Genomic DNA, 15,384 nt, shown 5'->3' on the forward strand with positions numbered 1-15,384 from the left:
GATTTTAATATTTATGTAGTATTCCACCTCTTCCCTATTACTATTATCATTTTGACCATTATAAACAATGCTGGGTTGAAGATTCTTGTATGTAAGCCCGTCCATCCATTTATGCATTTTTCTTAAGAAAACTTTCTAGAATTGCAGTGCTTTGCCGTTACTATGAATATCTCCCCAGAAAAGTGGTGACTTGTTATTTTCCCACAGGTAATAAATAATCTGAGTAAGTCTTTTCTCTGCCCGCTTTGCTAGTTCTGGGTTACTGTTAACCTTTGTTGCGTGCATTTATTCCCAGTATATGGCTCGTCCTTTCCTGAGATTTGAGAGACACAAACCATGTATTATATGATCAGTAAACAGTAATGCCGCCCATGGGTCTTTCCTGCCCCCTTGCCTGCACTTCAGAAATGGACATTGCAGCCTCGGCCTGATCAGCCCTCGAGCCTGCACTTCCTGGGCCTTTAGGGACCACCTACACCCTGTTATTCTGCCTGTGTTGATATTTGGCTTTATAATTGTTCTGAAGTCATCTTGTGTGTTTCATCTCAGTGGAGAGATGGTGAATTTCACATGGGTGGGAAACCATGTGCAAATCTTTCCACAGTGGACACCATTTCTTTGATTTTCCCTGCCTTTTCTCTACCTGCCCACACCTGAGTTCCATGGTTTATGGCTGTGTCGGTTTGTGGTGGTCTTAGGGGGAATCCTTGTCGCATATAAATGAGTTTGTTGACGAGCGAGAAGATGGTTGAATGCCTCCTACGTGTCAGAGCTAGAGCAGATAGACTGAGTGCTCATTACAGAGGGAATGGGTTGGAAAGTCTGTTGGGGATTGATAGGTTTCAATGCAGTACAACTTTATTTTTTGTCTCAAACTTTTAAATGGAATTAATTTTTCCTTACACTGACTTTACCTCCTGTTTTAAAAGAAAGAACATATAAAAGCCACCTATAAACTTACACAGTTTGAAAATTTATGATGCCCAGTCAAGTTCTGATGACGAAAATAAATAACCTTTATTTAATAAATTGTTTAGGAATATTGATAGTAAATAAAAATTAGTATAATATTTCAAGCTTCCAAGATTTGATAAATTCTACAGAATATCTTTCACAATAGGGACAGTTTGAAAATCCTGATTTGGGGGCTGATAAGTCTACTGGTTTGTCAAATACGATGTTTTCTTTCTTATTTGATTTACTCACTGAAGTTCTGCAATATTTTGCTTGCAAGGGGTATTTTTGTGTTATTACTTCTACCCAGTGTATTGTAGTCTGGTTCTATTAAAACAACAGCAACAAACTTGACACAGTAAAGAAAGCTGCATGAATTAAATTCTTTGACTCTTGATTCTGAGCCAAATTCTATACCTTCAATCCAGAATCAAAGTCTATCTTTAAGGGAATGGGGTTTGGTTGAAGGGCTCTGTCAGAGGGACACATCATATCAAAAGGGCCCCAAATGATTGTTCATGGGAAACCAGTTACATAAAAATGACACCCAGGTATAGAAGTATAACTTAATTCTTAATTAAACGGGCAAAATTTTTGCCCTCAGCTCTGTAATTTCATACTCTTAAATTCCAAACCATCTCCCTTGGGTGTCAAGCTATCCTAGAATAGGAATGGGATTTGGCTATAAATCAAAAACTTGATAGAATAGCATTTCCAAAGAGCCAGGAGCACTTTCAGGAGTTGCTGCGAAAACTATCCTTCTCATATCACAAGCACATTCATATAAGAACATCATTGTTTTGTTTTTTCCATATTTATTTTGAGAGAATTTCTCAGGAAGCCCTTTTGTGTGTTTTTCCCCATATCAACCAATCATGTTATTAATATCATGAAGAATTAAATTATATGCATGCACTTAAGTGATATGAAAACAGTTATCTTTATATATAAAATCTTAGTGACTTTTATGGGCATAAGTCCTCGAAAAAAAGTGGTGTACTTTGGAGATGGGAAAGTGGTTTGTGGTTCCAGGGAGTCGTTTGAGTCAGAACATTACTTCATTTCTTGAAAATGAACCACTCAGAAGATGGCGTCATTACAAAATATGGAGGATCTGTAATCACCAACCATTAATGACTTGGCAGAAGCAGCCCCAGTTAATAATGGCTGTCCAAGAGAGATGTTCAGATGCATGTCAGACCCAAATTGAGTCTGCTGGTGTGGCGAGGATGTGGACTCCAGAAAAATAACATTCTCTGTTTGGAACCAGGAAGGTTGTCATGGAGATGAAAATCTTCCTGGTACCATAAAAACCCTGCTTGTCATCTGACTTGAGCCCCTTATTTGCACAGGTGGTTCTCCTAGCTGGGAAGGACGGAGAAAAAACAAATCTATTCTTCCTGAATGGCGCCTTTATGTGTCCAAAAGAATATGTTTCCTTTCCTTAGCCCCTCAATTAATGACGCGTTATCAGCTAATTAAATCACATGTAAATTTTATGTGCGTTCATTTGTTACACCACACTCGCTAACTAACCCAGTATTCCTATGTGTTTAACCATGTAACTGTTTTAATTAACAGTGAGGACAAGGTACAACAGGTGGTCATCTGGAGAGAGTAATCACACACCCACGAGAGAGTCACACATACACAGCCTGTAGTGTGATATTAATTTCCATTTAATAAAAAATGCAGAACTATGAATGAGTAGATGTTTAGCACATGCCCTGTGACTTTGGGATACTGTGTTCACATCGCTGTTCTCTACAGAAAAGAAATTGCACGGCTGGGATTTGTGTTTCACTGAGTTATGTTTCAGATCCAGAGGTCGTCGACATAATACAAAAACACATCTGTCCAGGTTCTCTCCCTACCCCCTCTGGCTTTCTTGCCTGTGTATCAGAGAGCGTAATTTGATCTATGTATAAATTTGATATAAAAGCTTTAATTGTAGGTTTTTAATTTCAGTTGGTGATGCCTTTCTGCCCCAAAGAAGTTCAAAGCATTTACCACGTTTCTCAAGACACATTTCATGGTTGCACTGAGAGAGTTGAGTTCAGACTCAATAAATACTGTGTTATGTTTTTTGGAAATATACTTGTATTCTTTCATTTAAGACTTTGCAAAGTACATGGGGAAAAGCATTAGGTGATGTGCACTATAATCAAAAACTACCGAACTAAGCAAAAGAAGGATTTTTCATTGTTCATTGGATAAGGTAGAGTAGACGGCAGTGGGAATAATATTTTGTATAAAGCTTTATTAATAAAGGATCGATTTAAATGTAAAGATTGCTATTTTTGAAGGCTGGTATTTAAAGACTGAAATCACACTTCTTTGAGGTTTCATAATAAAGAATTATTTGTGTGTAAAGTTATACTTTGGTTATGCATTCCCAGTTGTTTAACCCACCCATGATTTGTAAATGGAACCCAGATAAGATTTATGATCTCAGTAGATTCTTCAGGTAAATAAAGGACCACTTATACATTTGCTTGTAAAGGTAGCACCTAATAGAAAAAACTTGACGGAACCATTAAAACAAGTCTAGGTTTAGCTATTATAAAGGAAACATTAGTATTTAAAACTAGTTTAATTTCTTTTAAAAAGAGTGGGTTACCAAAGTTTCTTTTAAAAAGACTGGGTTACCAGAGTTCTTTGTGATGATATTTTATATTTATAATATTAAAGTTTTAAAGTTGAGATCAAATAAGCATTGAGATAAAATTGCTTTATTTAAAACAACAAAACCACTAGCCATGTTATTGATAGTATAAAATTCTCTGACCAATAGTATCCATATACCCAGCCCCACTAATGCAAAACCACAACTATGTTTTCATACCTCATTTGCAGCTATAAAGAATCTCATTTTTCTTATTTATTTAAACAAGATCAAAGTTACCATACTGTACCAAGTATTGTGTGTAAAACATTGACACATCTGTGCCAGCAGATGGCGCTCTGATACCACATGTCCTCATTGTTTCTTTGCTTGAAGAGACTTGGGCTGTAGCCTCACTCTGCCAAGCTCTAGGATTTTCTGTAGGATGCCACACAGCTGATCTTTAGAAAAATCTGGCCCTCTGGGGGATTTCCTTTCCATCTAACCATCTAACATCCTTGACCGAGCTGCCTGCTCTAGAGCCGTACAGTTGAAACCTGTCATTTCTTACAGTTGCCCAATTTCATGATGCCAGTTCCATAACATAACATACTGCAAGATGGGAACTCTGATTATGCAGCCTTGCATATGGGGACGGTGAGGGGGATGCAGAAGGAACTACCATAATCAAAGAAAATTCAGAAAGGTGAATATTAAATAGAATTATTGCATATTGAAGAAAATAATTTTAGTAATCAGTGGCTTTAACTCAGGGAGAACTAAGTGTCTTCTCAGATTCATCTGACAAGTCCCCTCTTATAGGAAGCCATTTATTTAGACACTAAAGAACACCATCGTGGAAATGGAATCTTTTTAAAATAAAAACCTATCATTGTGGCTGCAACCAAGTTGTAATTTTGACTGAAAACATAATTATCAGCTGAGACAAAAGGTTTTATGTTTCATTCTGTGCCGTGATCCTTCATCACAATCCTTCCCTTGGTTCTTTATCCTGAGCTGATTCAGTCAAGATGCAGGTGTCGTGGCATCTTATATTCTCCCTTATTGCCTGTCATTTTGTTTTTCTCTTTGCTTAGTAGCACAGCTCTAAGGAAAAGGTTTCATTTGGTCCACAAGCTGGAGATAATTCAAGGAGCTTCATTTTCTGATGGCTTGGGGTGGAATTTAGATGTCAGCATCACCCACCTTGTTCTCACCAAATACGGAGTTCAGTAAGGCTTTCCTTTGACACCCAGAGAGTCTAGTGTTGTATCCGCATCTTTCCAACATTATTGTTTATGCTTTTTGCATAGTAGGCACACAGTTGGTATTTGTCGAATGAGTCATTGCTAGGTTGTATGTGAGAGAGACTGAAGATAGAACAGCTAGGAGTCATCTTCTGTCATCAAGGTGAGTGATGACAGTGGCCCGCATAGGGAAGTGGGGACGTGGGAGACAGGATGGATGTGCCCTGTTTGGGAGACAGATTCCACAGAACCTACAAACTATGGGAAAATGTTTATTAAAGTGAAATAAGACCCGAGAGAATGGCATCGCCTCTAATGCCATGTCCCAGTTGACAGTGGAAAAAAGCCCATAGTTCAGATGGGTGGCTGGCATGATTTTAATCCAAGGTTGAAAACAAGTGGGGAATTGGTTTGGTTGTTGAGAGCTGCATGGCAAACCAAGGCAGCTGTTGTTATGCATTTGGATGTTGTAACATTTAATCAGGTTCATTAAGTCATGGCCAGATTTTAGCAAGAGTTTGTAATTATAAACTATCCAAATACCTCCAAAGATGACAAATATTTCTGAATTGCCTATCTGGACTTTGGTAGAGGAAGGGAAGAGAAGGTAGAATACAAAAGGAATGTATGATGCTGTACTTGCTCTTGAGAAATTTAGAGTCTGTTTTGGGAGATCAGACTTGCCTATAGGAGGCAAAACCCAACCAAACTAAATAAGGAAAACAAGAAATGATATTGCTCCAAAAGAGCAGAAGAGTTGGTGGATAGATTCACTGACATAGGTAATAGTGGATAGGTTAGGCTCATGAATGAATCAAAGTCTTAACATTGAAGGATTTAGAGAAGAAGAGAGAGATTTTCTTCAAAAGGCACTGCTATGGTGGACAGAGGGAGAAATGGCCTGGAATATATTTGTAGGTGGTCTAAACGGGGCGACACAGCTTGAGTGGAGGTGGGGACTGGCAGGTGGGCCAGGCTGGGTTAGTAGATGCCAGCGTAAAAGGATGAGAAGCTTGCCCTTAATCCAGAGTAGAACAAGGCAGCATTGTTGGGTGGGAGAAGTGCATGTTAGGAGGATTACTCTGGCAAGGATGCTGATACAGACTGGAGCCATGGCGATTAACATTCGGCAGTCCTAGTAACTCAGCTCAGAAATATTCAGGGCCCAGAGTGAAATGTGGCACACCTCACCTGGAAATGGGGTGGCAGAGGGGAGTATCAGAAGTTTAAAAGGAGTGTTCCTGTCTCTCCGCGTTCATGCCAACATTTATTGTTTTGAGACTTTTTGATAAAGGCCATTCTCACTGGAGATAAGTCATATCTCATTGTGGTTTTCATTTGCATTTCCCTGATGATTAGAGATGTTCAGCATTTTTTCATATGTTTTTTGGCCATTAGTCTATCTTCTTTTGAAAAGTTTCTGTTCATGTCCTTTGCCCATTTTTTGGTAGCGTTGTTTGATTTTTTTTTCTTGCTGATTTTCCTGAGTTCTATATAGATTCTAGCTATCTAGCCCTTTATCGGATATGTAACATGCAAATATTTTCTCCCATTCTATAGGTTGTCTGTTTGCTCTTGTGATAGTTTCCTTGGCTGTGCAGAAGCTTTTTAATTTGATCAGGTCCCATTTAGTTATTTTTGTTGTTGCTGTGATTGCCTTTGGGGTCTTCATACACTGCTGGTGGGACTACAAACTAGTACAACCTCTGTGGAAAGCAATATGGAGATACTTCAAAGAGCTACAGGTAGAACTACCATTTGATCCAGAAATCCCATCACTGGGCATCTACCCAAAGGAACAAAAGACATTCTATAAAAGAGACATCTGCACATGAATGTTTATAGCAGCACAATTCACAGTTGCAAAGATGTAGGAACAACCTAAGTGCCCATCAATACATGAGTGGATTAATAAATTGTGGTATATGTATATCATGGAGTTCTACTCAGCCACAAAAAATAGTGGTGATATAGCACCTCTTGTATTATCCTGGATAGTGCTAGAGCCCATTCTACTAAGTGAAGTATCACAAGAATAGAAAAACAAGCAGCGCATGTACTCACCATCAAATTGGTTTTAACTGATCAACACTTAAGTGCACATATAGTAATAACATTCATCAGGTGTCGGGCAGGTGGGAGGGAGGGGGAGGGGATGGATATATACACACCTAATGGGTGCGCTGAGCACCATCTGGGAGATGGACACACTTGAAGCTCTGACTCAGGTGGGGTAAAGGCAATATACATAACCTAAATGTTTGTACCCCCATAATATGCAGAAATTAAAAAAAAATTTTTTTTAAGTTTTAAAAGGCCAAGTTCAATCTTTTTTTATTATTTCAAAATATCAAGGGGCTACAAATGTTTTTGTTACATGGATAGCTTTTGTAATGCTTGAATCAGGGCTATTAGTGTGCCCATCACCCAAGTTCAATCTTAGTAACAAATTTTTTAAAAAAAGAAAGAAAGAGTTTCCCTTGATAGTCTTCGTAACCCCCATTCCTGTAGGGATGGGGTTTTCCAAACAATAAAATAAATCCCTGACACTAAATAGTGGGACCAATCCCAACAATAATATTAGGTAATATTCACTAGATCTTCTACGTGGCTGACTCTGGTCTAGGCACCAAGCACGTATTAACTCATTTAATCACCCCAACAATGTAGACGTAGATACTGTCATTATCATCACTTTACAGGCAAGGAAATTACATCGTGGAGAGATTATATAACTCACCCAAGAAGACACAGCTAGGACGTAGCAAACTCAGATATGAGCCAAGGAGCTGTCCCCCGATCCCCTACTGCCTTTTATAATCTAACAGAAAACCCCCTTCCTCCACCCCGGGCATTGGACATTTTGGAGGGTATCATTTGGGTAACACAATATTGAAATTTCAGCAATTTCTTACCACCTAGGGAATGACTAGAATAGTTTCAGATTTCAGATAGTTGGAGGAAATTCAGAACTTGTGGCCATTCACATCTAGAGCACCCACCTCAGAGCCTTACACTCATGAGTTGGTGTAAGGACTCACGAGGGAGCTGAGTGACTGTAGGTCAGGTCTGAGAGCCTGGGAGGGTAGTGGCTGGTGGCTCATCCTCCAAGTGTGAAAACGGTAGCTCATGGCCATGTGCAGGACCAGCATCATCTGGGGGCAGCCTGGGCTTTGTAGATTCATGACTTGGTCGTGGGTGATCCCTAATCGTGCTATGTAGATTTCAAATAAAAACTCCATGAGCTCAGGACTCATTGGCCATATTCACAGATATATCTGTGCCAGGGCCCAGAACAGTGCCTGGCACCTGGTGTGTGTTGAAGGGAGCAAGCGAGAGAAGGCATGTTGGTGGCAGGTTGCCAAATGGATCAGGACACTCAGTAAAGTTATTCTTGAGCATCAGAACAAGCCATGGGGTCATTCATCCCCTTCATGTGGTGTCACTGGCCACTGGGAGTACCCTGCTTGCAGCTCACCTGCTCATTAGGAGCAGAGCATGGTTTCTGCTCACACTGGGATGGTGGTTTCTCTTCATGCTGGGTTGCTGCCACCTCAGCTCACGCCTCAGGAAACAGCAGCAAGTCTGACCAGGGATTCACACGGCAGCCGTCTGGCCCTACCCTGTGTGCGGTGTCAAAAGTTAACACACGGATCGCTGTGGATTTGCAGCACTTCACCCACTCCCTTTCTACTACTGCATATAAAAAGGTAGAATTAGGTTGTAGTTAATAGCAATTAATTCATTGTTTTGGATGGAGCAATTAGAAAAAAGTGTTCAAGCTCACTCTGCCATTTTTCAAATACCTAGCTGTCAGGGTTTTTTTTTGTTTGTTTGTTTGTTTAATTTTTGAATGGAAGCAATGTTTAAAGTCTTGTGTTCTCTTTTGATGCTAGCTGCCAGTGGCAGTTTGGGTACACTGTACCACCAGCTGCCCTCCCAAGACTAACCGTTGAACAGTCTACTTACCAGCTGGGAAGGCGGGGAGCTTTCCAGATGTTCGGATACAGATGAGGTCACCGGGGCTGGACCCTAGAGAGAGAGGGAGTAACATCAGGAGGACAGAGAAAAGGGGGTGGGTCTAGGAGGTGTTTTCAAGTGGAGTGAACAAGGCTCAGCGATTTGCTGCATTTGGAAAATGAGTCGGGCAGGAGATGATTTTGGGGTCTGTGTATGACAGAGGCAAATAACCTGGCTCTGTGGCCTTACCTCCTCTGAGCTAACTGCACAACCAACAGATCTCTGCCCAGCGGAGAGGGAGCACTTGGAACCCTGCGGGCTCTGATGTTGTTACCTCAGCATCTTCTCAGGCCCTGCTGCCCTTGCAGGTCCCCCCTCAAAGATCAGCGTATCACACCTGAAGCCCTTCTCCCGTGGACAGGGGTTGGGGTGCCTGTGGGCGTGGGTTGATGGTGCGTGCTGTTATGGCCCCAGTGCTGTGCTGAGCTAAGGAGGTCTGCGCCAGGTCTGCGTGAGTTTTCTTATATTCTTGAGATATTCGTGGAGGCAAATTAATTCCCAGGTAATGTCACCATTGTAAAACTTTTTGATGTATAGTTGAAACAAGATTTATGATAAGTTGATAACTGTTTAAGCTGGGTGATAGGTACATAGGATTCCATTACACTGTCATCTCTACTTTTATATATGTTTGAAATTTTCCATAATTAAAATATATATATGTACATATATTTCTTTGTGTGTGTGTGTGTGTGTGTGTGTGTGTGTGTGTGTGTGAGATAGGGTCTCGCTCTGTCACCCCAGGTAGAGTGCAGTGGCATCATCATAGCTCACTGCAACCTCCAACACATGGGAGTAGCTGGGACTACAGGCGTGCGCCACCACACCAGGCTAATTTTTTTATTTTTTGTAGAGATGAGGTCTTGCTATTGCTCAGGCTGGTCTCAAATTCCTGGGCTCAAGAGATCCTCCAGCCTCAGCCTCCCAAACTGCTAGGTTTACAGGTATGAGCCACCGCACCCAGCCAAAAAAAAATTTGTTTATAATGTCAGTCTTTAACTTTTGAATCTTTTATATTCTGAGTTCCCGTAAATAGGGATGCACTTGTAATATCAGCAATGATCACAAGACATTTGCTTTATAAAAGTAGCTTAATTCACAAAATCTGACCATTCAGATTAAAGATGAATTTTCATGTGTTCCCTCGCTATTGATAAACACATCAAGAAAAGCAAGACCAAAACCCCACAGAAGCAGTTTCCACATTTACCTAACGATCTCCCTGTCAAGCGTATGTGTGTTGCTGCTTTCCAAACATACACTTTTTTTTCTTGTGAGTACAAAAAAGCAAACAGAACAAGGAAGCAAATGTTCTTGAATGGCCAAATTTGAATTAATCATGTGCTTCCTTAAAGAAAGCAAAATAAACAAGCTCTAAACCCAGATACTCTGTAGTGTATACCCAATTATTTTTAAGCTTGGAAAATAAGGCCCAAAGTGTACATTAGTCACATTTTAACACCATAGTCACTATATAATTTAGTTCATTTGTTATCCACATCAATACACTTGTGAATCTTAAAACCGTACCAGTTGCTGCACCTATACATTAATGATTCTATCGTACACTACGGCAGATATGGGTGGAGGCAGGAAGAGGAAACTTTGTCCTCGCTCAGCTTTCTTGAATATAGTTGGTAATGTTCAGTGAGCTATCGATGATATAGTGAAACCTCACTATTATATGCTAATTTGAAGGAAAGATTGGCCACTTGGTAACGGTTTAAGTAAAATAGTTTTAAAATAATATGAGTTTTTTTTGTTTGTATCCTAATTGGGCTTTTTTACATAATTTTTTTTTTTTTACTAACTATAAAAGGACATTTATGTGTGTTGAGGAAATTTGAATATGGATGGATGTTAGGTGAAATTAAGGAATTATGAATTGTGTTATGTGTGGTAATGACATCGTAGTTATGATTTGGGTTTTTGTTTTTGTTTTTTTTTTTTAAAGAATCCTCTTTACTTAGAGATACCTTGTGAAGTACTTCTGTATGAAACGAAATTGCTTTAAAACACCCCAGGAAATAAGAATGGGGGGGGGGTGGGGAGTAGATGAAACAAGAATGGCAAGATGTTGATTAATCGTTCAAACTGTGTGTTGGGTACGTGGGAATTCATTAAGTTATTCTCTCTACTTCTGTGTGTGTTTGAAATAAAGTGTTAATAACAAATCAAAGGAAAAATAAACATAAAAATCAGAATGATGTTTATCTCTGCGAAGAAGGAGACTGAGGTAATTGGGTTGGAAACTTCAACAGGCATCCCCTATTTGGAGAATGTTCTTAAGCTGAACGGGAGCATAACGGTATTTTTTTATTCTTTGTAGTGGATATACCCTGTGTACATTATTTAGTATGTATCATATATTTCCTTTTAAAAATGAATGGATTTCATCTATAGGGAGCAGTTTTGTTTTTTAAAATACATATCTTGACATGTGACTTAGTAAGTCTTTAAGGCTGTACTTTGTTGAATGGATAATCCTTATAATTAACACATCATTTAAGGGCAGATATATGGGCCTGAAATTCTTGTCAGGGAGGTATGGGGGAGGGGAGGGAATTAGATCAGGAAAATATGGATGTTGAGTACCAGCTATGGCTTCTGTCTTAACTAGGCAACGTTCCTTAAAGATATAGCAATTCTTGGAAAGTAAGCAAAGTGATCTGATCTTTAAAAAATGAAGGAAAAAACAACTTCAGTTCATATAATCTTTCTTTGGAGGTGTATTTTTGCTGGTTGCCAGTATCATAAAAGTCTACCTTGTTTTACAAAACAGCTGTCTGCCTGGAAAAGTAAGCCCAGGAGAAGTCCTTGCCTTACGTATGTAAGGAGGCTGATAGCTTGATGTTCATTGCAGCGTTGTTTGTAATAGGAAAAGTTAGAAATATCCCAAAATGTCCATCAACAGTAGATGGTCGAATAAAGTGTAGAATTAAAAACAATGAGACAAATATATGTGTATGAACAAGGAAAGATCTCTAAGACATACTGTTGAGAGAAAAAAGGAAGTTACAAAACAATGCATAATGTTTGATGACTTTTATGGAAAAACACAAACATACCAAACAATATAGATGTAAAAAGGTCTGGGATGGCACACTCCAGGTAGGTGACAGTGATTTCTTATTGGAAGGGAAGGTGATCAAAAGGGATTAGAGCTAATTAGGCATGTTTTAATTTTTTTCTTACAAGCAAAAGATGTTTGTATGTTACTTCTGTAATTAAAAATTGTTTTAAAAGGCAAGCCACTTGCTATATGAATCTTGCTATTTGAAAGAAGTTTTTTAACAAATCATTTGGTAAAGTAGTTTTTCTTTAACTTGTTTTGTAATGCTGCATTTTTGTCTATTTGGTTTTTGAAAAGTAAGCTATATCTTCTATATTGTGGTGAGTTAAGGACCAGAAATTCTTCATTTTTAAAAAATTGTGTGTGCTCGTGAGATGTCTTTCAGCATTGAATGGTGAGTGGAACTGAATAAATAAATGAAGCTACATAAGTGTCCCTCAAATAATGCAGAAGAAAAAAGATCATAGGCAAAAATATTGACTGTCCTGCTTTGAGCATCATAGTTAACGAAGAAAAGTGAGTCATTTTAGGGCATGGGTAGATTTGGATATCCGCCTGAAATTAGTTTTTTTAATGAGTGGTGTTAAAGATTTGTAACTATTATAGAGATAATGAAAATTTCCTTTTATTTTTTAATTCTCTGATTTTGATAGTAAGAAAGGCTTGGTATGAATTTGAGGTATTTAACTAAGTTGAAATATAGTGTGGTTGGTGAAGAAAGATTATATCAGTCAGGATTCTCTGGAATGCATGTGTCAAAACCCCAGCCCAAAATTGGCCTCAGCAGAAAATAAAACAAAACAAAAAGCAAATAACAATTCATTGGCTCAAGCAATGGAAAAATACAAGGATGTCTAGCTTTAGGCTCAGCTAGATGGAGGTATTCAAATCTTGTCATTCAACATTGGTCCCTTCCCATTACTTAGCTGTGCTTAACTCTGTTGGCTTGGTTGGGGGCATGTTCTTCACACAAGGTGGTAAAAGTGGCCCCAAGATTGAGCCTATCAGCCCAGCAACCCTTGGTAAAAGCAAGGTTTTTTGTTTTGTTTTGTTTTGTTTTTTAATAATTCCAGCAAGAATCTTAGGGAGATCACCCATTGGCTCAGTAGTTTAGGTCATGCGCCATCCCTTAGCCAATCACTGACACCGAAAGTTTGCAGTGATCTGATTGGCCAGAACAGAGGCACACGCCCACCAATAAAACTAGATGTGTTGGGGGTCAAGTTCAGCTGTACTGTGTTTAGAAAAGCAGAGGGGATGGTTGCCCAAGGGAAAATGAGGAGCTGTTACTAAGAGTGGGTATGGGGCAGAGAGAAACAAGAGGTGTACAGTACAGAGATACCATGTACTTGAGTCTTGAGTCTGTCCGGTTTTCCCTGAGTGTTCATCTTGGTGTGCAGGTGTATGAGAGAGAACGAACATCCACGCACATCCTCTTGCTCCTCCTCATCTACTAGGTGCTACGTCACCTGTGTTTGGAATGCTCCTGAGATGATACTTAACCTTCCCTGTTACACTTTCAGGGTTGCATACTCCTTGTGTATGAGGTTGTGAATATTGCCACTGTCTCTCTTCCCAGTTATTTCCTTCGGTCAGGTACTAGGGAATACTATGTCACATCTGCTCCCCACAGCCCACACAGGGCTTTCAGAAAGACAGGTAGAACATAAGTTAAGAGTCTGGAGGGACCTCAGGCATCACCCAGACCACCAAAGCTCGATCTGGGCTATAGAGAGCCTTGGCCTGCAGTCGAGGTCCTTCTGGAGCCAAGGAGAAGGTACAGAGTGAGAAGGGGAAGCCAAGGAGATGGGGGCCAGGATATACCCTCCCATACCCCCTTCAAATTTCATTCTGTATAAAATTTCATGAAAGAAGAGTCTCCAAGATTTGAAGAAAAAAAGAGTGAGTTGAAAGCCTTCCATCTAGTCTAACCCTACAAGTGTTCATTTTTTCCTTTTTAAAAAGTTTTTTAATTTTTTTCTTTGTTAATTGATACATAATTGTACATATTTATAAGGTACATGTGATATTTCGATACATACATGTACAATGTGCAACGATCAAATCAGGGTAATTGGCATATCCATCACTCAACCATTTATCATTTCTTTGTGTTGAGAACATTCAAAATCCTCTCTCCTAGCTATTTGGAAATATATACAGTGCATGATGGTGAACTGTACTCACCCTTCTGTGCTAACAGAACGCTGGAACTCCTTCCCCCTATCTAGTTGTGCAAGTGCTCATTTTTAAAGGGCCATTGACTCGCCAGTACTTAGCATCAAAGCCCCAGTACCACACTGCCTCCCCCAGTGCCTCTCTGCTTAGGTGTGTCTCATACCACCTTGCTCTAAACTCCCGTGCAGAGGGGCATTCTTAAACACTTACGCATTCCCAGATCACTGAGAACACCACGCACATAGGTGTTCAGTGAATATCCTTCACTTGTGCTTTGGACATTTGGTAAGTCCAACATTTTCCAGAGCATATTGAGAGCAAGAGTCATAAACGCAGATGCCTCCTAGGGCCAGGGAGGCAAAGGACAAGGGTGAGTGAGGCAGGGGACCATGTGGCTGGAGCTCCCGGCTCGCAGCCCAGCCTGTGACGTAAGCTACTACTCAGAGCCAGCTGCCTAACACCAGGAGGAGAGACGAGCTGCAGCTGCCTGTGTGTCCACATTTTTGCAAGAGAAGACAGAAATCTGGGTTTCCCTGTGAACTATTTTGGTTATTGAGTGTTGGAAACCAATTTAGAAATTTGAGAGGCCCCTTGAAATTGGTATGGGGGCCTAATATGGCCTGGGAAGGGGACTCTAGGATTAGAGAATATGAGAAACACTGGTTGAAACTTTGTTCACTGCCAGTGCTCAGAATCTTTTTAAGATTGCACTTTTCAGTGGTGTGTGTGTGTGTGTTGGAGGGAGGGGGATCTGAAGAAGCACATATCAAATGCAGAGGTTCCTAAATTCATTTCCTGCTGGAGCCAGGGAGCATCCTGAGACGGTGCTTGGAACGCCGGATCTCTATCTAATCAGGAACCTTCTACACAAGCTTCTCCGTTTTTCCACCCCACCCCCACCCGTGGGGACTGGAAGTCTCCTTACCTGATACAACAAGCTCCCGTCTCCCCTATAGTTTAAAATCTGCATTTGAGCAATGAGTGCAAAACCCAGCTGGCAGTAATATCGCATCCTCTCTAGTAAGCACCAGGAGGCAAGGTTGTGGCTGGTAGAGCGGGCTCAGAACCCCATAAGTTGGACAAAAAGCATTCGGATGTCACGATTTTCCATCCCCTCCCCCACCCGCCCTGCCTGTTCCATAGGGGAGGCTGTAAAAGGGGCCCCTGGTGAACCATTGAGTCATTTATAGGCTAATCTTAGTGCAGTCCCTGAAGTAGGGAATGACATGGGCTGCAGGAATTCCTTCTAAGCACCCCAGAGAGAATTTCACCGATTTAAAATATGAGTTTCTGTAACCCGAGCAGAA

General features: G+C 40.2%; 1 protein-coding gene across 1 annotated transcript in view; it reads left to right on the forward strand.

Moving 5' to 3' along the window:
• PDZRN3 (PDZ domain containing ring finger 3) overlaps positions 1–15,384 on the forward strand; it is a 225,731-nt gene that overhangs the window by 112,906 nt on the left and 97,441 nt on the right. The gene's annotated exons all lie outside the window — the stretch shown is intronic.

Source organism: Lemur catta, chromosome 18, assembly GCF_020740605.2.
Source record: "Lemur catta isolate mLemCat1 chromosome 18, mLemCat1.pri, whole genome shotgun sequence".
NCBI lineage: Eukaryota > Metazoa > Chordata > Mammalia > Primates > Lemuridae > Lemur > Lemur catta.